We start from the raw sequence: 24,895 nt of genomic DNA, 5'->3' as shown, positions 1-24,895 counted from the left end.
TTCCTGTAAAAAGTGAGTACAGTTTAGTACAAAGTGGATTGTAAAATGAGCCAATGATCAGAAATACAGCTTCCTTTGTTGGCATGGATAAGTGACTATACAGTGCATAGGAAAGGATTTAATAGTCAGTATAAAGATACGATCAAGTAATAAAAGCTAACATTTATAGTAATTTAATAATTTCTTTTGTTGTTCCTGTTATTAGCAAACCAATATCTCTTTTAAATAATTTTCTCTTACTTGGCATTCTGTTTTGTGTGCACTGTTGGCTGACTTAATGACTCATGAAACTCCTCAAAATGAAAACATGGGTAATATAATGAAAAACAACTTCAGCAAATCATTAATAACATGGTCCATTTGTGTTTATGGTTAATGTCTTTGTAGGACAAGAAAACAGAATCTGTATAAATAAAGATATTAAGGTTGTAAGAATTCTTTTCTTGAATACTGTTTCCACAGGTTTAAAGCCTCAAACTGAAAATCAGTAAGCAGGTTCACTTTGCCCACTATTCATATATTTAATCTAGTATACTTAGATTGAACTCTTCCACATACTATATTTATATTAAAAATATAATAATAACATTTAAAAAAAGAAGAAGAAAGATTGGCTTTTATTCTCAATACTGTAATACTTCAAAAAAGTAAGGTTAAAAGATCATTGAGAAATATAAGCTCAGACTTTTTATTTAGCATGCATATGGCAGAGCATGAATAAGAATTAAAAGGGAACTTTGCTGACCTTGATTTTTTAAAACTAAAATGCTTTCAGATTTGCTTATTGTGCCTCATTATAAATCTGTCATTATATTGTCACGTCATTAATAAATGTTTTCTATCTAATAAATAAGTAAATTTATTTTGCAACTAGCTTAGTTTCTACATGCCTTCTAAATCTCCAGTTCAGGAAAAGTGTAAATTAGAATTCTAGCATATACAAAATTGATTTTACCAAATAATCACTTTTGAATACTTCTCTTAATTGGCTGAGAATGTTTTATGTAAAAACAGTAGCATGGGGAATAAAGTGAATTTGACTCTATCAAAAATTGAATTCCTGTAATTTGTATTTGAATTTTGCACTGGAACGAATAGTAATTAAAGCTTTATACATATCCATATATATTTACACCATTTAAATGAGGATTTGATTTTTTTTCTAGGTGCAGAAGATACATTTTATTTCAAATGGCAACAAATACAATGAAGTCTCCTAGCCTATATTATCCAAGAGGCCAGATTATAATATAGCAAATTATGCTGTCTGAATTTTTAGAAGAAATATATCTACTCTAGTAAATTAGCTTTTCTAGTTCATTGTTTCATCTTTTCTGTATTGGAGGATAAGGCTGGGTTTTGCTCCGTGTAAATATTTTGAAAGAACAGATGCATTTTGGAAATATTGAATATTTACTGCTGGAAGTTGTGATATTCAGTGTCCTTCTTGCATCTTAGTGACAGAAATGTCGTACTCTGCTCCACCTGAAATATAAAGGTTTCCTCCTGCACTTATGGGGCTTCATGTGGGTCAACAGTTTCATTATTTTGGGGGCACGAAGAAGAAGGTTACGAGAGGAGAGATGATTTCCATAGGAAAGGCAGCTACCACATATGGCTTTAGATATCAGAATAGATAGATTGAGCTGATCTCTGAATTCATCTGGGAGAAAGCATGCGGATGGAGAGATAATGTGTTCTCATGGTTGCTAAGCAGATGCCTTTTCCGTCGTATCATGGCTTTTCTTCTAGATGGGTGCATTCATACCTAGGTGTACAGAGCTGCAGTAATCAAGCCTTAAGGCACAAAACACATGGTATACTCAGGACTGTGAGCATAGGAGACCTGTGAACTCTGGGCCATTTTGCTCTCTGATACCTGAGTGAGTAGCTTTTACCAGTGCAGAAAGAGAAGCAAAAGCCTTAACATATCCTGAAGATGTCATAGGGCAGGTGTAGCCATAACCAATTTAGAAAGGTATGCCATAACCAATTTAGAAAGGTATGCCATAACCATAGTCCTAGAAGGTGTTTCCTAGCATTTCCATGTCAATGCAACCACAGTTTGCTTAAGTTTTAGCAGGTGCTCTTCTAGCTGCTAATTTCCTAGAACCTCCTTAGAAGCAGAGAAGCTGAAGATGTAATTTGATATACAATACAAAGTACATACAAATCTCTATAGGATCTGCATAATCTGACACAGTAACTCATTTGTCCAGTCACCTTTCCGAGTATTTGCTTGAGCTAGTTGATTTTTTTTTTTCCTCAGTCAGAAGATGCTCACTTGAAAGATCAAAAATCATGTGTAGAGGGGATTATTTTAGTTGTAATTTTCTAGTGTTTTGCAGTTAAATATTGCAGGCACTCAAACTTATTTCATTTTCCTACAGGGACTTTTCTTTCACAGTTTTTGTTTGTTTGTTTGCATGCTTTTTGTAGTTGTTGTTGTTGTTTTTTCCTTGTCATCTTTAATATTCCTAGTGGTAGAGCAAGCCAAAAGTGAAAATTATCTTTTAGAGTGTATAATATATATATATATATATACATGAATAAAATCTATACATACATGAACAGACCATCTTTCCTCATCATAGCAACAGTTCCCAACTTAATCCACAGAAAAATGTCCTCTGGAAATACACTCAATTGTATTATTTTATGGTGAGGAGTTTTGCTTTTGTTTTATTGATTTCAGATACTTAATGAAAACACTATGCTTTCAGAAACTTGTTTGTACTCAGAGATCTTACATATTCCCTTCAACAACACATTTTGGTAACAGTAGTCTGATCCTAAAAAAGATAAAACTAAAGGAAAAAAGAAACAGTGAAGGTGAATGATTAATATTTATTGTTTTATTTTCCGTGCTTCAATCAATTCTACTTCTGCAGATTTTTAAATTTATATGCAAAGTGCTTCTGAATCTTATTTTGAGATTATAAATGGTAAATTGGGACTAAATTAAAATCAGAGCAGCTGTTGTGCATCCCAAACCAGAAGGAAAAGAAAATAGCCCTGTATTTAGTGCTGGTACTTTTGTACACATTTAAATCATAAGCAACTTTATACCTATTTTTGCAGTTTTATTTTTCCAAGTTGAAGGAAGAAAACTTCCATATTAAAATTGAAATTTTGATACTTAGCAGTTTATTTGGAAGATAATAGCTCCTCTCATTCTCTCAACACAGAAAATAGAAGGAGGCTGTTAATGTCACTGGACACCTGCCTGTCACAACACCTGTCTCATGTGATCATTAGTTATATTCCAATAAAATGTTTTCCTGAATTTTCTGCCAAGTCAGCAAAATTTGAGTCTGCTGTTGCTATGGAGACTCTTTTTATGAAGAATCAGGAACTCTGCTAAAACCTTTAAATATAACTCTCATGTCTCTATCAAAATTTAGCTTATTCACTTGTTTATCCATATTTTTTCCCCACATTTAATCTGTGAGCCTGTGTATATCAATGAAAGACAGTATGGTGATTTTAAGTATGCAAAAGTCTGAGTGTATGTAATGTATACATATTGATACACACATGACTCTAAAAACATCATCTGTAAAAAATAGGATGTTAATCCTTGTTAAATATTCTTTTAAAATAATCTTACGTACTTGAATATCCTTTAAGCTTTCACAGAGTACTTGATTTATTCCATTAGCTCATCACATTCTAGAAAAGACATTCTAGGCACTACCTGCCTACCTGTTGGAAAACCATTTGTAGCACTTCTGCTTATGCTCTTCTTCCCCCGAATGTCACTGGTGGGTCTGCCCAGCTGTTGTATCAGGGTAAAAATCATCAGTGAGACTTGGGATCCAGCCTTGGTTCTTCTGAGCTCTCTGTTTTCAGGGTAGCCTCACTCCACTTTGCAGGTCCATGGGTCTCTGGCACTGCACCACTTACCTTCCTTTGGGTTTCCCGTTAGGACTCTGTAGCTGCAGCTCTTATTGTTAGTAGGAATTTGATGATCTGTGGAACTTTAACTACACTTAATGGCATATAGATTTGGTAGCTCTTTTCAAATTCTAGATAAAATTTAAGACTTGTGTGGAGCCCATGTAACTTTGTTGCATAATTAATAATGTCTGCATAGAGGTTTCATAGAGTTCTTGCACTAGATTTTGTTTGTTTGTTTTCTTGCTTTGTGTGTGTGTTTTGATTATTTTTAAATGCACAAAGTCTGCACCAAACACTGAAGTTTACTGTACTTTAAACTTCACAGGCAATTTTATAGTTCCAAGTAAAAAGATTGTACTCTGTTGACATGTATGTCTGTACTAAGCCAAACCCATAACTCTTGTTTCCTGCAAACATCCAGGAAAAATCAGGAAAAATCTCCCCAAAGTTTTTTTTGTTTGTTTTTGTTTTGTTTTGTTTTGTTTTGTTTTTATAACCCCTTCATACCAGTACTGTAGAGAACTTTTAAGCAAATGTGAAATTCATCCATTTCATCTATTTTTTTGCTTATATGTGTATGCACACACACACATATATGGTTTTTTGTTTGTTTGTTTGTTTTCTGTTTGTGGACATGACCACACAGAGTGTCTCGAAAGCATGCTCCACCTTCAGCAGCCACTTTTACAAGTTACGGAGGACAAGAAGATCTTGGCTTTCTTGCTCAACCTCAGAGGATTTATATGCCAGAATAATACGACTGAATGAGGCGCAAAACAGTAGTTTTGCTATTGAAAGTCTTAAGGAGAGGATTGTAAAGAAAAAGTTTTGAAAATGGATAAACTGCATTTTTTTTTATTATTACACTTTCAGTACAAAAATGAGAAAATAATAGGTAGCTGTAAAGATAGACGAGAAGCAGACAACAGAATTACCAGAATTTTGAAAACTAGGTTGGAAATCTGTGTCACTCATAAATTCACACCAGACTTGTGGGAGAGGGAGAATAGATATAATGAATCAGCAAGTGGAGCACAAGTGTGTTGGGGAGCAAGCTCTCTGGGCTGATTACCAGGGCTTTAAGCTAAGTTTGACGGGGGAAGGGAGGGGAGCTAAAAGTGACAGAGAATGGATGGGGGAAGTTGTCACTGCTGTCACTGTTGAAGATAGTAGGGAAAAACCTCTGAGTTGTCCCATAGGATTGTCTGAGGGCTCCTCAGAGAAGGTAATGATCCTGATACCCCGTCCGGAATCTTCTTCATGCATCCCTCCAGGGGTAACTGCGCCTGCTGCTTCCCTAAAATGCCTGTATACCAATGCGCGGAGCATGGGAAATAAACAGGATGAACTCGAGATCTGTGTTCGGTCGCAGGGCCACGATCTCGTTGCAATCACAGAGACGTGGTGGGACAGCTCGCATGACCGGAATGCTGTCATGGAGGGCTATGTCCTTTTTAGGAAAGACAGGCTGGGGGAGTGAGGGGGTGGGGTTGCCCTTTATGTGAGGGAGCAATTAGAGTGTACCCAGCTCCACCTGGGGGAGGGTGAAGGACAAGTGGAGAGCTTGTGGGTGAGAATTAAGGGTTGGGCTGGTATGGGGGACACTGTTGTGGGGGTGTACTACAGGTCACCAGATCAGGAGGAGGAGGTCGATGAGGCCTTCTACAAGCAGCTGATAGTAGCCTCACGATCACGGGTGCTGGTTCTCATGGGGGACTTCAATTATCCAGACATCTGTTGGGTAAGCAACTCGGCCAGACACGCGAAGTCCAAACGGTTCCTACAATGCGTTGAAGACAATTTTCTGATGCAGGTGGTAGAGGAGCCAACGAGGTGGGGGGTGCTTCTGGACCTTGTCCTTACCAACAGGGATGGGCTTGTTAGGGATGTGAAGGTTGGGGGCAGCTTGGGATGCAGTGACCATGAGATGGTGGAGTTCAAGATGGAACTTGGTGGAGGAAGTAAGGCTAGTAGCAGGACTGCTACCCTGGACTTTCGAAGAGCCAACTTTGACCTCTTCCGGGACCTGCTTGGGAGTATCTCATGGGCTAGGTTGCTAGATGGCAAGAGTGCTTGTGAGAGCTGGGCTACATTTAAACAGCACTTCTTCCAAGCTCAGGATCGGTGCATCCCTAAGAGTAGGAAACTGGGGAAGGGGGGCAGGAAACCTGCGTGGATGAGCAAGGAGCTCGTCGGTAAGATCAAAAGGAAGAGGGAGGTCTATGAAATGTGGAAAAAGGGCCTGTCCTCTTGGGAGGAGTATAGAAGTGTTGTCAGGGCCTGCAGGGACCCGATGAGGAAGGCTAAAGCCCACCTAGAGATGAGGCTTGCAAAAGAGATAAAAGATAATAAGAAGTTTTTTTTTTTAAGTATGTAAACAGTAAAAGGAAGACTAGGGATAATGTGGGTCCCTTACTGAACGAGGGGGGTGTCCTGGTAATGGGAGATGCTGAGAAGGCAGAGATACTGAATGCTTTCTTTCCTTCAGTCTTTGCTTCAAGGACTCCACCCTGGGATTCCTCGACCCTGGCGGGAGGAGAAAGGGGCTGGGAAATGGAGGGCTCCCACCTGGTTGACGAGACAGTGGTTCGGGAGCATCTGAGTGGGCTCAGTGAACACAAATCCATGGGTCCCAATGGGATGCATCCACGTGTGCTAAGGGAGTTGGCAGAGGTGATCGCTGAACCGCTCTCTATCATCTTTGAAAGGTCCTGGAGAACAGGAGAGGTGCCTGAAGATTGGAGGATAGCCAATGTCATTCCGTTCTTCAAGAAGGACAAGAAGGAGGATCCGGGAAACTACAGGCCAGTCAGTCTCACCTCTGCCCCCGGAAAGGTGTTGGAACAGCTTGTTCTGGATGCCATCTCGAAGCAATTGGAAAAGAAGAATGTTATGAGGAGTAGTCAGCATGGATTCATCAAGGGGAAGTTGTGCTCGACCAACCTTGTTGCCTTCTATGATGGCATCACCATCTGGGTAGATGAGGGGAGAGCAGTGGATGTCATCTACCTTGACTTTAGCAAGGCTTTCGATACTGTCTCCCATGACATCCTAATAGCAAAGCTGAGAAAGTGTGGAATAGAGGAGTGGACAGTAAGGTGGGTTGAGAACTGGCTGACTGGCCGAGCTCAGAGGATGGTGATCGGCGGCGCAGAGTCCGGATGGAGACCTGTGACTAGCGGTGTTCCCCAGGGGTCAGTGCTGGGCCCGCTCTTGTTCAACATCTTCATCAATGACCTTGATGAGGGAATAGTGTCTGCCCTCAGCAAGTATGCCGATGACACAAAGCTGGGAGGAGTGGCTGACACGCCAGAAGGCTGTGCTGCCATTCAGCAAGACCTGGACAGGCTGGAGAGCTGGGCAGGAAGAAACCAAATGAGGTTTAATAAGAGCACGTGTAGAGTCCTGCACCTGGGAAGGAACAACCCAAAGTATCAATATAGGCTGGGGGATGACCTGCTGGAGAGGAGCTCTGAGGAGAAGGACCTGGGGGTCCTGATGGACGACAGCTTGACCACGAGCCAGCAGTGTGCCCTCTTGGCCAAGAGGGCCAATGGGATCCATTGGCATTAAAAAGAGTGTGCATTAAAAAGAGTGTGGCCAGCAGGTCAAGGGAGGTGATCCTCCCCCTCTACTCTGCCCTGGTCAGGCCTCATCTGGAGTACTGTGTCCAGTTCTGGGCTCCCCAGTACAAAAAAAGACAGGGGTCTCCTGGAAAGAGTCCAGTGGAGGGCCACAAAGGTGGTACGGGGCCTGGAGCATCTTTCCTATGAAGAAAGGCTGAGAGACCTGGGTCTGTTCAGCCTGGAGAAAAGAAGACTGAGAGGGGATCTCATCAATGTGTATAAATACCCGAGGCGTGGGAGACAGAGGGATTTGACCAACCTCTTTTCAGTGGTTTGTGGGGATAGGACAAGGGGTAATGGCCACAAGATGGAGCACAGGAAGTTCCGCACAAACATGCGAAAGAACTTCTTCACAGTGAGGGTGACAGAGCACTGGAATAGGCTGCCCAGGGAGGTTGTGGAGTCTCCTTCTCTGGAGATATTCAAGGCCTGTCTGGACACCTACCTGCTCTAAGGAACCTGCTTTGGCAAGGGGATTGGACCCAATGATCTCTTGAGGTCCCTTCCAACCCCTACAATTCTGTGATTCTGTGATTCTGCAAAATATAAAATTCTGGCATCCAGAATTGAAATTCAGGTGGTTAACAGATTACTTTTGCTCCAGACTCTGAGTCCTGGTTGCCTCCTAGATCCAGACAGTGGAATATTCCTGAAAGGCAGAACAAGTTTTGGAAGATAGTATCATGTTGAAGAACTATTACTGCTATGTCTACAGATAAAGCTCTATGTCCCTGCCTGGGGTATCACAAATTCTTCTTTTGTGGTTTTGATCTTTTTTTTTTTTTTTTTCCTTTAACACCAGACACCTTTTATTTGACATTATTCTGAAAACAATAACAACAACAAAATCTTTGGGTTAGAAGCACAAGATGGCAGAGAGAAACAAAAACACAACCTGAAAAGTCAGATAGCTTATTAAAAGGAAGCAAAACTGCAATAAAAGACAGGGTCAATTTGTTTTTGGTTATCCCTTGGCTTCTTTGTTTTTGTTTAACCATATACACCATTGAATCAGTATAACACCACATAATGAAGAAAGGAGCATCTATGCTGACAGCACTGCATGTTCAGGGTTGTGCTGCTAGTTTAAATAAATTATGATGTGAAAATTACCACTGAAAATGCTTTCACCATCAAGCAACTCATAACATGTCTGTGTGTAATCCAGTTGGGCAAAAAGCTAAGTACTTTCCTAGATTACTATCTAATGGTCATCGTAAGCCACAAAAATTGCCACAGAAGCTCAGAGATACCATGGATTTCTGATGCATAATTTAAAGATCACACTTCTTTTCCTCAGATAGGTAGGCAAACACAATTGATGACAATGTTGTACATTTTGCTATTGTTAGCTAAAAATAGTTATTGGCTTTATTTTTCTATTAGATTAGGAAGACTTGGAGCTTAAAATTCATGTCTGATCAAATTAATATTCCCAATATGAAAGTCAGAATGAATGGTACAAGATATTCAGTATGCATAAACTGGTGCAGCCCATTTAGGCTGACATTATTCTGAGGTTTTGTGGACAGAGGTATTTAGTCTATTGAACTGAAATCTCTGCCATATTGTTGTAGTGCAAAGACAGAAGTATGAAAATTCTGTGAAATCTATTGTCTTATGATATTGACCTATGAAAAACTGGTCTAACCAGTGAAAACTGGTTAAAAACAGATTATACAGAAGTGTTTGTAAAATTCTAATATTTAGTCTAATTTTAATATTTGCACAGAGACCTTCAGTAAGTACCATGAATTTTTTAGACTTTACCATTACCTTTACCATCTTTTTCTTCAAGATCAATGTACTTGATAAATCTGGTTTAATTGTAAAACTCATCAATAAACATCTTTATATGTTGTGTACATCTCTATTTTTAACGTCAGACATTCACTTTATTGAATTGCAATATTAGAAATATAGAAAAATGGGAAATGAGCAGCAAAATGGTTGAAGGTCTGATTAAAGGGAAAAAAAACAAACAACTATTAAGGATGGTTGAAGGAATTAATTCAACTAATTCTCTTCATAGATTATATGCCTAATTTAATATTAAGAATGACTTCATAACAGTAAGAACAGTCAATCATAGATCATTGCCAAGGAAGGTTGCTTTGGTAAAATGATAACTGGTGAAGATGTTGGATGCAAAGCCTGAGAGCAGGTTATGAGATAGAAGCCCCTTACTACACAAATATTTGTCATTCATGCTTCATGTGAATAGTCTTTCAACACTGCAAAACATAATAGTAAGGAATTTTGTAATCCTGATAAGGCTTCATCTAGAAATGAACTCCTCCAGATATCTAGCTTACTTTTTTTTTTCTTCATTGAAAGTGTGTGAAATGAATAGTAAGATCCAAAAGTCCAGTGTGGAAAATCCTTCCATAAGCATATCATTTTTCTGTAAACTATCTGTAGGTCTAGCTTAAGGACATCTGAAAGGAAAACACTTTCTGAAGATGAATGCAGTACACTCATCAACTCTCAGAAAAGCCTGTTTACAATGATAGATTCGGTTGGTCTGGAGTTACATGGACTACATAATAATTTTTTTTCTGAGCTTCTCCATCACCTGAGGCAGCAGAGACTTTCAGAGATGGCCAAATATTGTGGTTGAATATTCCTGAATTATTATTATATTATATATATTAAACTTTGAAATTTACCACGGAAGCTCTTGAGTTGCAGCCATCCTTTTTTCAACTGTTTGTTCATTTCTTCAGATTTCCTCATGACATAACAAGCTCTCTGAGTCTGCTTAGAGATACCATAATTTAGGAGCTTTAAAAGTTTTGGAACAATTGTTTCATGCTTGGAAAACATGTCCTTTTGGCTGGAGACAGTAACTTAGGCTAGAAGCCTAGAATCTATAACCTACATATATATGTAATTTATATATTATATAGTGTAATATAATATGATATGTAGTGAAAGATATTTGAGAGTCTAATAGTCGGATTTGTGTTGTGGGAGTTGTACACACAAAATCTGATAAGTCTTTCAATAGTCATGAAAGGCAGTTAGGCATCTCTACAAGGGATTCATCACACCTGTTACACCTGTGTTAGGATGCTGTAAACTCCAGAATAAAATTAGCTGATAAGATTAAGTTACTTACTTACCTTTTACACCCCTGAAGTTGAAGGGCAGAAAATTTACACTAACTTTAGATCTTTCTGCCGCAGCTTTAGAATTCCATATCAATCTAGCATTTCATGAAGTTATAAACAGTATTTAATTTCACATGGACATAATTTATTTCCTTCTTATATAAGTGTGTTGAGGAAAGCATTATCTAACCTTGTATGTGTTTAAAAAAATGCAACTGAACAATATGATGTATAAAACCGTTAGCAGTTTCCCTGATTTCCAACAATAGAAACAACCTGATTTTTCCCTATCTGGATCACATGCACACTGAATTTATATGAAAACAATAGGGTTTGCATTTTTTAATCATACACATGAATCATGCATCATTTTAATCATACACATGAAATTGCATAGGAATGGTTAAATAACTTTACTGTGTTGACACAATTAAAAATGCAGTAACTTTGGTGGTAAGAGATATTATGGGAAGGATGACACACAACACCTGCTTGGTGTTTTCCATTATGTTTCCCCAGCTTCTACCCCCATTTTGAATTTAAAAAGTATTTTTGTAAAACCCTAAAATGAGTTTTAATTCCCTTGATAATTTTTCACCTAAAAGTCTTCTCTACATACGAGCTATTTTCGGGGTCTGTCCAGATCCACTACTGTAATAGTGTAAGCTCATACAGGAAAAACGTCTGTCCTTACACAGTTCTACAGGCCCATGGAGCATTGTTAAAACAAGCAGATGTTAAGTGTTAATCTTTATAGGTCTGTGAACTTAATCATGTATAACCAGGAAGAGTTCATTTTTTTAATTAAATCACCCCCCATTCATTACTTAGGTTATCCTCAAAAGACTGTCAGTGAAAAGGGTCAAAGTCTGCTAGACCTCTTGCTGTTCATTTAAATTAACGCGTCTTCTGATCATAGGTGTTCATGTTGTGCTAATGTGAAGATTACTACATATTAGAAAAATGGGAGTACTGTCTGAAAGAATGAGATCAAGATTTCTGGGAAAACTGTTTGCAACCTGTGTTTGGGAATAACATGCCCATTATTTAGTCCCAGGCATCCATGAAAATTCTGGAACAAGAAAATGTCTGCTGTGTATTTCTTTTAAAAAATATATCCAGACTACTTTAATAGTATCTAAAGAAAAAAAAAATCTTCTTTTATTAGGTTGCCTGTGACAGAATCAAATAACTGTTTGAAAACAAGCTTGAAGAGGGAAGTAGAAGGGAGGACTTTATCTCATTATTCACATAGCTATTATATTAATAAAAATCATTATTTGAGAAGCTACAATTTTTTCTTCAGTCATATCATCTGCTTATCCCAGGGGCTAAATGAAACACATTTCAGAACAAGGGCTATTGACTTGCATAAGGTCTTCAGAGAAAATATTTTTATATTTCATGTTGTCCATTTCCATTTTGAAAGGCTCTTTTCAGTGGTTTGTAACTCCCTAATATGTGTAAGCCAAAGTTTTTAGGTTCAGGCACCACGGAGTCAACCTAAACCCTGTGGGCCCTATTCATCCCAGGGCCCTGGGTCACCCATCTTGATTTGTGGAACGGTCACAACGGCTGTCTGATGCACAGCCAGGTGCAACTCTGTATCAAGCCAAAATGCTTTTGCAGTCATGTTTGTCTTTCTACTAGTAAAAGAGTATTTATTGAGTGCTGCAGGAGAGTTAGTTGAACCCTGCTTGGTTAAGCTCATTCTCTCTCTCTTAATTGTTCCAAAATTAAAATAATTTCCCCATAAATTATTTAGAATTTCTATATCCTGCTCACTTTGCAGGAACATATTGTGTCCTGCAAAGTGTTTGTCTGCTTCTGGCCCTATTCAATCTAGCAACGAGTGTGTTCTCACTGTGCACCATACAGCTATATAGAAACTCCTATACCTGTCTCATATCTATGTTACAACTAATCGATGTATAGTTAGAGTTGGCATCTGCACTGTTCCATTAAACTAACTAAGATTATCTAAAATTTTGATGCAAGAAAATATCTGAAGTTGAATTTGTTGCTTTCTGTATATCTATAAATCCTCATCAGAGTTGTATAAGAGGTTATCACCTGCCTTGTATGTAATGGAAGGCAACTTATGGAAGGCAACTTATGACAAAGACCAGACTGTATTTTATTTTTTTTGGTCATGCTAATGCATAGACATGGGTTTCACAACTTCTTTCCAGTTAACCTTTTCTTTTTTTCTTTTTTTTTTTCTTTTTTTTTTTTTTTCCCGTGGTCTCAATTATGCAATTATGCCTGTAGGTATAACTGGCAGTCAAGAAATAAAAACCAACTATAAAGTATAAAGCAGCTTCCAGTTAAGAAATTGCAGTCCATCACAGGAGAATTTAAAGAATTTGTCACTAACCTAATTTAAGAAGCCTTTCTGTCAGGTACACAATATGGAAACAACTGTTACTTCCCCTGGTATTTCATTTATACTCCTTTTCTTAAAAGTTGTAATCTTGCCAAATATTTACTTTTGTGTTTTACTTGCTAATTAACTGTCATTCCCATGAATGGTGTATTTAGTATAAAGAGAATTACATATTCTCTTTCTTATTAGTCTTCTTTAAAGCCACACCAAAAATATACTGATATTTGGATGCTGCTTTGTAGTCCCTCAGAAGTATAAGTTTGCAGTTTGATTGATTAGTTTCCACCACCAAAGAGAAGCAGCTGCAGCTCTGCATAAAATTGTGCTAATGAAGCTTTCAAAGTGGTGATCAAAAGCAGACTTTGCTCTTTCAATTGTATGCTTTTCTGAAGATAACTAATTGTGCTGTTTCAGCAAAATGTGCATATCAAAGCAGCTGAAGTGTACATTTCAGTAGAAACTTTAGAACATGTCTAACAATATGATGGCTAATCTTTGTCCCATTTGGTCTGTAAGTTGCAGAACAGTAGAAAATGATTAACTGTATTTTTAGCACTAACTCATGCACAAAAACTGATTCACTATTCTATATTTGGTCATAGACAACTATATTTACATGTCGGTGAAGACACACGTCTAGATCCCCATTACCTTATGCAACAGTTTTGATAAAATATAATAACCTCATAACTTCAAGAAGAATTTCTGGCTGGACAGATGAGGCAAAGTTTTATGAGTGTTTCAGGCATGAGCTTTCAGCACAAGCTGCCATTAGCTTTCTGCCAGATGTCCTGGAATAGTCTGCTAGAACTGAATTTATAACATGCTTCAGCATCTCAAGATGAAGCCATGTACTGTGAGGAATTTCCTTTCATATGTTCCAGCAAAGGCAAATTGTTCCAAGCTCAGTCAAACCTCCTTATATCTCTGTATCTTCAGAAGACAAATTTTCCTGCCTATAGTGAATTCTGGACAACCATTTTTAGACTGCTCTGTTACCCAAGCCACCTAGTTTACACTAGCCTCACCCCTTTCTGGAGCACATTTTAATCTCTTCCACACTGTAGGAAAACCCACACATGGCAGGGACATGTTTTGTCATATTAAAAACTGTGAAAAATACAACAAAATCAAAAACAAAATTAACTGATTGAAAGGTATATATATATATATAAATTAAAAAAAAACTGAACCAGATTACTGAAAATAACATTGCGTATAATTTTGAAACCTTTTTATAGAGATTAAATTACAACAGTGCATTTTTCAGAACGTGGAGTAAAGAGCCAATGGCAGAGACACCCAGCCCTCCTGATAAATTATCTTTCTTGTGTCTGTTGAGCAGTCATTAATTACCCTTTTGTAATTATGGCTTTTGTACATTTAATTCAAATTGTTGCTCAAAAGTAATCAGTGCCCCAGTACAAGTCCAAGGACTTTGTAATGGACTTCAGGTTCAAATTTATATGGAACGTAAAGCGACCTTGTCAAGGAGCTTTCTGTGTGGTGTATCTACATAATAATGCCATGGGACTACTTTGAATGATATTAAATAAAGTAGCTCCTCTGGATTTTTCTTTTAACTCAATTCACTAGGGGTCATTCAATTCTCTACGTATTATGTGCTTATTCTTGATGTTCAAACTTAAAAATAATTAAATTTCTATTGTGCAGTGTTCTTTTCGGCCCCTTTACAGTCAACTTTGAAAGTACTTGGTGAAGATGTCTTGGGATATCTTAGACAGGATATATTATTCTAAATGGTTCTGAAAGGTTGTACATTCTTGAAAAGACAACATGTTAAATTGTATTTTCAGGTTTTGTATCAGTAGGAAAGATGATCAGGAGTAGTCAGCATGCATTCACCAAAGAGAAAATCATGCTTAACCAATCAGATAGCCTACTATGATGAGAAGTGGATGGGTGGATGAGGGGAGAGCAGTGGATGAGGTCTACCTTGACTTCGGCAAGGCTTTTGACACTGTCTCCCATAACATCCTCATAGACAAGCTCAGGAAGTTCAGGCTAGATGAGTGGACAATGAGGTGTATTGACAATTGGCTGGATGGCAGAGTTCAGAGGGTTGTGCTCAGTGGTGCCGAGTCCAGTTGGAGGCCTGTAGCAAGCAGTGTCCCCCAGGGGTCTGTACTGGGGCCAGTCTTGTTCAATTTATTCATCAGTGACCTGGGCAATGGAACGGAGTGCACCCTCAGCAAGTTTGATGACACAAAGCTGGGAGGAGTGGCTGATACCCTAGAGGGCTGTGCTGCCATTCAGAGGGGCCTCAACATGCGGGAGGGTTGGGCCGAGAGGAACCTCATGGAATTTAACAAAGGCAAGTGAAGGGTCCTGAACCTAGCGTGGAATAACCCCAAGCACCAGTACAGGCTTGGGGGGGGGGGGGGGGGGGGGGGTGACCTGCTGGAGAGCATCTCTGCAGAGAGGGACCTGGGAGGTCTGGTGGACAGCAGGCTGACCATGAGTCAGCAATGTGCCCTTGTGGCCAGGCAAGCCAGCGGTATCCCTGTGTGGATTCAGAAGTGTTACCAGCAGGTCAAGGGAGGTGATCCTCCCCCTCTATTCAGCCCTGAGGAGGCCACACCTGGAGTATTGTGTTCAGTTCTGGGCTCCCCAGTACAAGAGGGACATGGAACTACTGGAGCAAGTCCAGAGGAGAGCTATGAAGATGATTAGACACCTGGAGCACCTGTTGTATGAGGACAGGCTGAGAGAGCTGGGCCTGTTTAGCTTGGTAAAGAGAAGACTGAGGGGAGACCTCATCAGTATATATAAATATCTGAAGGGAGGGTGTCAAGAGGGCAGAACTAGACTCTTTTCAGTTGTGCCCAGCAAGAGGACGAGAGGCAACGGGCACAAACTGAAGCACAGGACGGTCTGGCTGTGAGGGGGCACTTCTTTACTGTGAGGGTGACAGAGCACTGGAACAGGTTGCCCAGAGAGGTTGTGGAGTCTGCTTCTCTGGAGATACTCAAAACGCCTGGATACCATCCTGCACAATGTGCTGCACAATGTGCTGTAGGTGATCCTGCTTGGCAGAGGGGTGGACAAGATGGTCTTCAGAGGTACCTTCCAACCTCAGCCATTCTGTGATTGTGAAGGTAGGTAAAAATATTCCAACCTTTCTAAATGCTTATCAGGCCAGTATTAGTAAATATTAAAAAAAAAAAAAAAAATTACTTTTTGCATTTATTACAATGTTGTACATGGACTCTGTAGAAAAGGGTTTTTTTTTTTTTTTTTTTTTTTTGGGGGGGGGGATTCATCCTTCCTTCTTCCTGTTTCTCTGTGCTATATATCTTCTTACCCAAATCAGTTCCAATTCAGTGAAATTACATGATTGAGATCCTTCTTGCACAAAAGCAATGTTCCTGATTGTGAATTATTTTATTCACAAAGATAATACAATAAAGACAGACAAGAGAAATATCAGTTTAAGAGAAAACTTCAAATTCTTTTAGTATTTTCTAAATTTTCCTCACCTATAGTATATTCAGAAGCACCATCTTATTTACTATTCCTTACCAGACCAGGAATTAATTGGAAAATGTTCCTTTCACTACCAAGCATTATAAATGTTAAGCCAACCCTGCTTCCCATTCTCTGTTGTTCAGTATCAAACAATATTTTTTCTAATAATTTATATTATTTTATGATTTTTAACAGCCATATAAAAATATTTTAAAATGAAGTATGCATTTTCAGAATATACAGATTTTTTTAGCCAGTAAGGTTAGAAGATACATGCTAACCTACATGTTACCACAGTTTCTGGACTTCTGAAACATTATTATTATCCAAATGCTCCACAATTTGAAGATGAAAGATAAAAGAAAGAATAAATAATAATGTCACAATTAAAGAAAAAATACAACAACAATGAAGACTGTTCTGTTTCATCTATAGCTTGTACAATTTCCACATAAAAGATGTCCAGTTAAACCATCCTCATCGTTCTTTTTTTTTTTTTTTTTAAACTAGAACCACGTTATTTCCAGTATTTTTGAAAAATGTGAATACTGATACATACTTAACTCTCCTAAGCATATAAATACGCAAACATCAAGTAAAGCAGTGGACACCTAACAGGCATTTTATTCAATTAATTTAATTTTAGGGATTTTCTTAATATGTCTGATTCCATTAATATGATTATGATGAGAGTAAAATCAGGAAAAAAAATAGAGATCAAGGTGTACATAATAAGAAATCATTTTAGGTGACCAAGTATGATGTTATTTTGATTTTATAACAATTCCCTAGACTGTAGAAAGTAAAAGAGTAAAAAAGTGCATTCAGTGAGGTGTCTGTCTTCTGTTATTCCAATTTCATAAACCCTGTGACTAGGGATATTCCCAAAAATGTCTTCACAAAAACAGACCCTCAGAATGTTAATGCTGGCTGAAGGAAAAATGTCAGTTCCATCTCTTTGTTAAAAAAGAAGGAAAACAGAAATATAAAGACATTTATATGATTATTTTAGAATCTCTTTTTGCTCGTTCATTTTTCTTTTTTATTTAAAAGAGGAATTGATCATTGTTTTCAAGATTTATCTCCTTTTCCTTTTTTTTTTTAACTACATTGTTAATCAACAGTCTACTTGTTAACAGTATTTTTAAAAACGAGCTGCATAAAACTCTTGTTGAGAAAATGTTAAATTTCTGCTGCTGTTCATAGGATAAGATTATTAATACACAGATAAAGTCATTCTGAAAGTATAATGAGAATTTTATTTCATATGTCATGAAAGTAATACTTAATTTCTTATAGAGATATCTGAAAATATTATATTTTTATAGCCAATAATTAATTTCAGAAATTAAAAGTTGTTTTACATTCAATGGTTTATAACAGTTCTGGGAAGACATCTGCTGAAATACCTAGAAAAGAAATAGAAAAATTACACTCTACTTTTTTTTCAACGTAGAAAAAGAAAAGAAGAAAACATTACTTTTTTCAAGGTCTCCAACCCAAAATCCTATTAGGTAGGATTTCTCTACTGTTCCTGCCACTGAGCCACAGGTGTCTCTTGCCTGCACTCAACCTAATCTTGAAATGAATCCTTACTTAGTCATCCCACCTCACAGAGTTAAGAGTGTTCAACACCACTGTCTTCTCATAGTTACAGTATGCTCAGTATTGTCTTTGGGGTCCATATTGTTTGTGTCAGTCTTCCTGTAATGCTTGGTCAAATGACCTGTGCAAAAAAAAAAAAATAATAATGGGGCTGAAAATGCTAACTAGACAGACTTGCCATATAAAACTTCAAATCATTGTGCATTAAACTGCTCTTGCACTTGCCATACTCAGGGAACAATTGAGCAGTGGAGAGTAAGTACCAGTAGCAAGACACTTGATGCAGTATTGGGCATTGCTTTTTTTTTTTTTTTTCTCCCAGAAAACAAAACAAAAACAGAAAACAATCCTGTGTCATTAATAATTCCAAGGTCAAGAAGGACTCTCATGATTATTTATAATTTCAGATTTCAGAGCCTGTAGAGACTTCTTTAGTGAAAGAAGAAATTTCTTTTACTCCTTGTGACTGCAGTTAGAGAAAAGCACCCTATTATCTTCATTATTCCTGGGCTGACAAAGGTGTAGGAATACTAACAATCAAACACAGAAATCTCACCACATATCACAGATTACTAATTACATTTTCATTGTGCAAAGTTTTTGATTCCTAAGAGATTTTAGTCATTTTTTATTTTCTTATTTATTTATTTTTTAATCTTTTAAAATATATTTTTTTGTTAATGTAAACCTTTAGTGTCCTAGATTAACCACATACCAGAAAAGAGTAACTCAGAGACCAATTGAAACACAGTAAACTTTCTGGAAAGTTATTTCACATCTCAGTTGCTCCTTCTTTCACTGTTTAAAGAAAGCCACTTTAGCAGCCCCTTTTTGAAAGCTGGTTTTGGTTACAACAGCTGGGCTTTATTTCAAGAGTCTCAGGTGCAGTGATAGCCTATAAAAGCTAAGTTAGACACTTCGCTCGGAAAGGGAGAGAGAAAGGCAACTTTTTTTTCTGTTTCTTTATTTTTTCTCCTTTTTTTATTCCCCATCTTAATCTCTAATGAGCTGGGATTGGATTGGGAGAATCCAATAGTTAAAACCTTACTGCACTGAAGTCAAAAGGAAGTAGTGAGGGATTTTTATTTTTTTAGGCAGTTCATTTGCTTATTTGTTTTTTCCTGTTTAATCATTTGTGTAGTATATTTCAGTTCTACTTCTAGTAATTTTGCAGCCTAGTTCCCTATTCCTGATAGAGTAGGAGCCAATAAATAAACATATGATCTCCCTTTCTCCTTATGTATCCAGGGTCCATGCCGAGAGGGTATAACATCTCATGAGCAGTTACCAAATGCCACAGTTTAATTCTGATTAAATGTGTCAGTAAAATATTTTTCCTTCTGTCATTTTATTCTGCCTGCTGATGTCACTTTTTATCCCCAGTCCACCTTTCCTTTGCATCAGTTTTCTGAACTGCATAGGTATGTAGCACAGTATGCATATAACCTTGTAGATGGAGGCAGCTGTGTAACCTTTTATGGTTCAGAAATTTTCTGCCCATTTCTGGGACAGGAGAAAAGGAGTATGAATGCTTGGGACACTGTTCATTGAATTTCACAATTACTGTGGGATCTTTTTTAATATTCCTCTTTTGGTAAAGTATGATAGCAGTTTCACTGCATTCTTATTAATATATATATAGTATATTTGGTTAATGCAGAATTCATGCTTGTTTCTGGATGCTGAACCTATCACCAGTCATTTGATAGGAAGAGTTTTCACATTCATTACAAAATATGTTCTCAAAATATTCCTCCACAGCATGGAGGAAGAAAACACAAGTAGACTAGTCAGTGCTTAACTGACTTAACTTTGTTTTATACTGGATGTTTGGTTAGTAGTTGGGACACTAACCTAAGAACATTAAATATCTGTTTCCAGGAGTCCAAAGACTTCCTTTAGCACTTTGGATATATGGATTTAAGTGTCTGAATTTCCGTCTGTACTCAGAAAAAAAATTATCTCATGAATTAGATAAGGGTATAAACATATTGGAAAGGGTTGCCCAGGGAAGTGGTGGCATCACCATCCCTGCAGGTATTCAAGGAAAGGTTGGACCTGGTGCTTAGGGACATGGTTTAGCTGGTGACATTGGTAGTAAGGTGATGGTTGGACCAGGTGATCTTGAAGGTCTTTTCCAACCTTAATTATTCTATGATTCTATATTTCACTGTGAAGTTCACGGTCATAGGATAAGATTAATAGCTGATTGCGTTTTAAATATAAGTTAATAATCCATTTTCTGAATCTGGTGGTCTGTTGCATTGTAAGGATAACTGCACTGAAGTCCAATATGGAGAAAATACTAACCACTACCCAATGATGTTCCATTGCTTGATAATCTATAGTTGGGGGTTGTATAGGCAGCATTAAACCTGCTGGTGTACCAGAATGGTCATTTTTAGAAGACTTATCTATGCCTCTGTCTTTTCCACTTCTTAGGTTGCCTCTTCTCTCCCTTTCTTCCATACAGCCCCTTTGAACTTCTCTTTCACAGAATCTCACAGTGGTTTTGACCACCCAAGGGTATCCCACCCTCCACTGCTGACTGCCTAGTCTATCCCATCTTAGTTGCTAACACTGCCCCACAAACAGGGATGTATTTTTTGCCCTTCGGTCTCGTGGATGCACATGGTGGCTTGCTTCTGCCCTCCTGCCAACTTCTAATGCTTGCACAGATGCCTCATGCAGCTCTAACTCTGCCCTTCTCTTGGATTCTTTTTGAGGTCAGGGTACATGAACAAAAATAGTATTCTCCTTGACTTGTGCTTGGAGTGTGGGCCATAGGAGTCTCTCCCTTCTGTATGTGGCACCATAAAACAGCTACTCATGCTTTTTATGACTTGGTACTAAGAGAAAATTCTGTTTTCCTCTCCATTCACCTGCTGTTGTTCTCATGTTGCTATTATCTAGGAAAGATATTTCTGCTAGGTTGAAACTACCCATACAAATCTCTGTTAAACAAAGAAAAACATCATTTTTGAGATTTACAACTGCTTTTTATAATATTTTTTTTCTATGGAATGCATATGCAAATGGTGTTCTAATTTGAAAATTAGTATTTTCCTTATTAACTCATTCCTATAAAACATCGAGCTAGTGGATCGAGGGTAAAATTTTCTTTCCCAAAGACAGTTTTCTAATTTGAATATGGTGGTTAGGTTAGATAAATATGTTCATTGTTTCCATGGTTATTTATGGATATGTAACTAACTCTTCAGGAAGATTCATCAAATCTAAGTGTTGGAAGTCATTGTGAGTTTGCACTGAGGAAACAGTAATGTGGAGTTAAACAGTAAAGCTCGTAGAAGATTTTAATGTTTGTTATTTATCGGAGGAATGTATAATTATGTCGGGATAAATTAGACGAACTTGAAAAATTCATGCCACAAAACTGTGAAACTTACATTTTGAAAAAAAAAAATCCTATTATTCATAGTGCAAAAATCTTCCAGTGACATTTCTCTTCTCTTTAATTATCAAGAAATCTTATTTGGAACAATTCTTTTATACTCCCTTAAATCCTACTTCCCTCTCATATGTTTCCATCAAATTATTATTTAAGAGAAGGTCATCCTGCAGGTGCATTTAAAAAGATTCACTTTAGAATTTATAAATAACAGATGTTCAATTAGTATAAAACTTGAAGCAAAAAAATTAAATCTATATGAGTTACTACTTGCTGTTCTTCCTGTGTTAAGTCCTGTCTATCATTTCTGTCTTCTTCTTACAATTTTGATCAGACTAATACTTCAGTGTTTTTTTCCTTGAATTTCATATGTTCAGACAATTTTGTTTTCAAAGACTAAAGCATGAAATTGACAAAAATACTCTGTTGCTATACATATTTTTTTCTGGTTATCAAGGGGGCTAATACATTTAAATTATGTGTCCTGGGACCGCAATCCTGAGGAAGAGAAGCAGACATGTTTCAGGTATTATTGAGTGACAATCCTGTTTTCACGCCAGTTTAGTGTTGCGTCTCTCCTGAGACACGATACTGCAAAATATACTGAAACATGCTTAAATTTAGTGATTTAGCTTCCTGTCCATGAGAATCTGGACTGAGAGAATTCTCAAAAGAACTCTCATTGCAAAGGCATGCCTCATTTGAACTGTATTACTACAGCTGCAAAAATAGTATAGGTTTAAAAAATATAAATATATACAGTTAACACCAAGAGATGAGTCCAAAATCCAGATATTAAACTGGAGAAGACAAATATAAATAAGGTGTCAGATTGTTTATCGTTACTTATCAAATTAAAGGAGAAAACTTAAAGGATAATTTAGACAATCTGAATTTATTATTTATTACTTATTTATATTTTATTTATGTATTAATTAATTATTTGTTATTTATTTATTATTTATTTATTATTTATTAGAGAAATGCCTTTCTCTACATGAATTTGAATGGTTGAGTACTGTAGCACATGTTGATCATCATCCTTTCAAGGCAGAAATGTCGTTTTGCTGTATACACTCTGTGTGGGCATGATTTATGCTAATCATGTAAGATTTTTTTTGTGGGGGTGTTTTGCTTTTGTTATAGCTATGTTCATGAGAGTACCACGTAATGATCTGATAACACATACAGGCTTTATTATTAGTTGTGTTTGATAGTATCCATATCATTCTAATCCCAGTACCAGTGCTAAGGAAATCATGATTCATGTTTCTAATAAATCGTCAAATGTATATACATTTTTTTGTTTGTTTGTTTTATTTTAATGCACCGCACTATTATCCCTATAGCTGGAGAGAGAATATTTAATTACGAAAATGAAATGAAAAATACTGCATCCAAAGATGATGCACAAAATCTTTTAGTTTGGTAAAAAACGAATTACTTGAGTCTCAGATTCTTATATTGCTATTTTCTTTTTGAAATTATTATATATTCCCTATAAAAATGTGTTTGGTAACAAATTGCATATAAATTATATCTGGTGCTACGAAACTACTGCCTACTTAAATCTAAGTGTTAATAAAATACTTTAGTCTTGATCTTAATCTTAATCACGTTATTGCAATTATCTCGTAACCTGAGAAGTTTAAAAGATGGAGGAAGGGCTCTTTTTAGGATTTTGTTTCTATTATAATTTCACATGAGTGTGTCTCTCAATTATTCTTTACCACTTTAGGGTGGATGAATGCCTTTCCTATGCAAGAATGTATATTGTCATGCTCTTTTCATTTTCTTGCAGACTGGCACTCTATCAGTACGTAAATGCACTCTCCACCTTCTCTTGTAACTCTTAGATATTTCATGCTGGACAAACAAAGTGTGTCAATAAGATACAGGAATGTTTAATAGTAGTGGTGAAGTAGACTAAAAGAAGGCTAATTGATTCAGCATGAACATTTTTTGTGCAAAATATGGTTTTCCAGTTTATGAAATTGTGATAGAAAATCCATGTTCTTTATACAAGACAGAAGGAATGATACTGTCTGGTAAATACTCAGCAAAATAGGCTGAAAACTATAGGTTGGAAATCATCCAAGAGCTGATGCTTTCTTGTTGCTAGTTATTTTCATGCTCTTTTAGTGTGCTGCAGTTTAGGGCAATATAGCAGAGAAATATTTGATTGTACAGTACAAGTCTGAAATATATGCAAATAAGGTCTTCATCCTCTTACTCATTGTAACATTGAAACAAGGTAATATGTACAGTGAGTTGGTCTGTATATGCATTCTAGTATAACCCTTATTTGAAGGGTAGCCTCATTTTAGAAAACTCTTATGTGCAATGGCTTCAAAGCATCACCATCATGAGTAGACATGAAACAAATAAACACTGGCAGTGTGAATGTGTAATTGATCAATCACGTTTTTTTGGCAATAAAACCTGTATTAGTAAAAAATCTTTTTAAATGAAAAAATCTTGTACAACTTGTTTTTCTTTTTCCTTGATTTTGTGTAACTTTCTGTTCTAGTACCTTTATTTTGATGAGGTCCAAATAACGACTCCATGATTAAAGAAGAAAATTTTGATTTGGTTTAACTGGTTGAGACAGAATTTTTGTAAGATTTAAATGATTTCTGTTCTCTGTAATTTAGTTCTTTCTTGTCTGTATCAAGACATTTGTTCACACAGAAATTAAATAGTTGAAAGGACCTAATAACTGAAGATACGTAATATGCTAGGTTTCTTATTACATCAGCTCGACAGTATTTGCATGCAACATTTATAATTCCTGATTGGATATTTAACTGACTACTGCAGTTTGGTGAAATAAAGACGTTAAATGAAATAAAGACTCTACCAAAAAAAAATTATCATTGCTTAAGGTTTTTGGCCAAGATCATCTCCAAAAGCTTAATTCAGGAATTAATCTAACAAAAGGGAACTTTCTCATTTAATTATAGTAGCTACAAAGATTTTACTGTTTATCTCTGGCTCTGGACAGTCAACCATTTATATTTACCTTTCTCCAGGCCTCCTTGAAACATGTAATGTCTTGTCAAATACAAGGTGGCAATATCAGTGCCTTGATCAGAATTTCCATTAGTTCATCCAAGCAGATATAAATCAATGTTCTTATTGGCTGCATCTGGGTGTATTCCATACCCTCAGATGAAATTGAACAATAAATTTCCTTTTTATCATGCTGTAGCATCCAATAGTCTCAGTCAAAATCTTTGTATTATGACTTCCATATCATTCTTAATATTGACTGACTTTCCTTAAAGGATTTGCCATTGTTTAGATTTTATTTCAATTTTCACACTTCGATTCATCTTGAGATGAATGCCTGTGTGTGTGTTTCAAT

General features: G+C 36.9%; 1 protein-coding gene and 1 long non-coding RNA gene across 6 annotated transcripts in view; one reads left to right on the top strand and one right to left on the bottom strand.

The window, feature by feature from the left end:
• Positions 1-24,895, top strand: part of IL1RAPL1 (interleukin 1 receptor accessory protein like 1) — a 777,496-nt gene that overhangs the window by 543,113 nt on the left and 209,488 nt on the right. The gene's annotated exons all lie outside the window — the stretch shown is intronic.
• Positions 17,389-19,573, bottom strand: LOC310905357. Its single transcript, XR_014588969.1, has 3 exons — positions 18,835-19,573; positions 18,124-18,240; positions 17,389-17,923 (listed from the first exon to the last, which is right to left on the bottom strand). It is a non-coding gene; the product is annotated as an uncharacterized lncRNA (long non-coding RNA).

This window comes from Anser anser, assembly GCF_964211835.1.
Source record: "Anser anser genome assembly, chromosome: 1".
NCBI lineage: Eukaryota > Metazoa > Chordata > Aves > Anseriformes > Anatidae > Anser > Anser anser.
The sequence above is the reverse complement of the archived record's forward strand: the minus strand, read 5'-3'. Positions and strand labels throughout refer to the sequence as shown.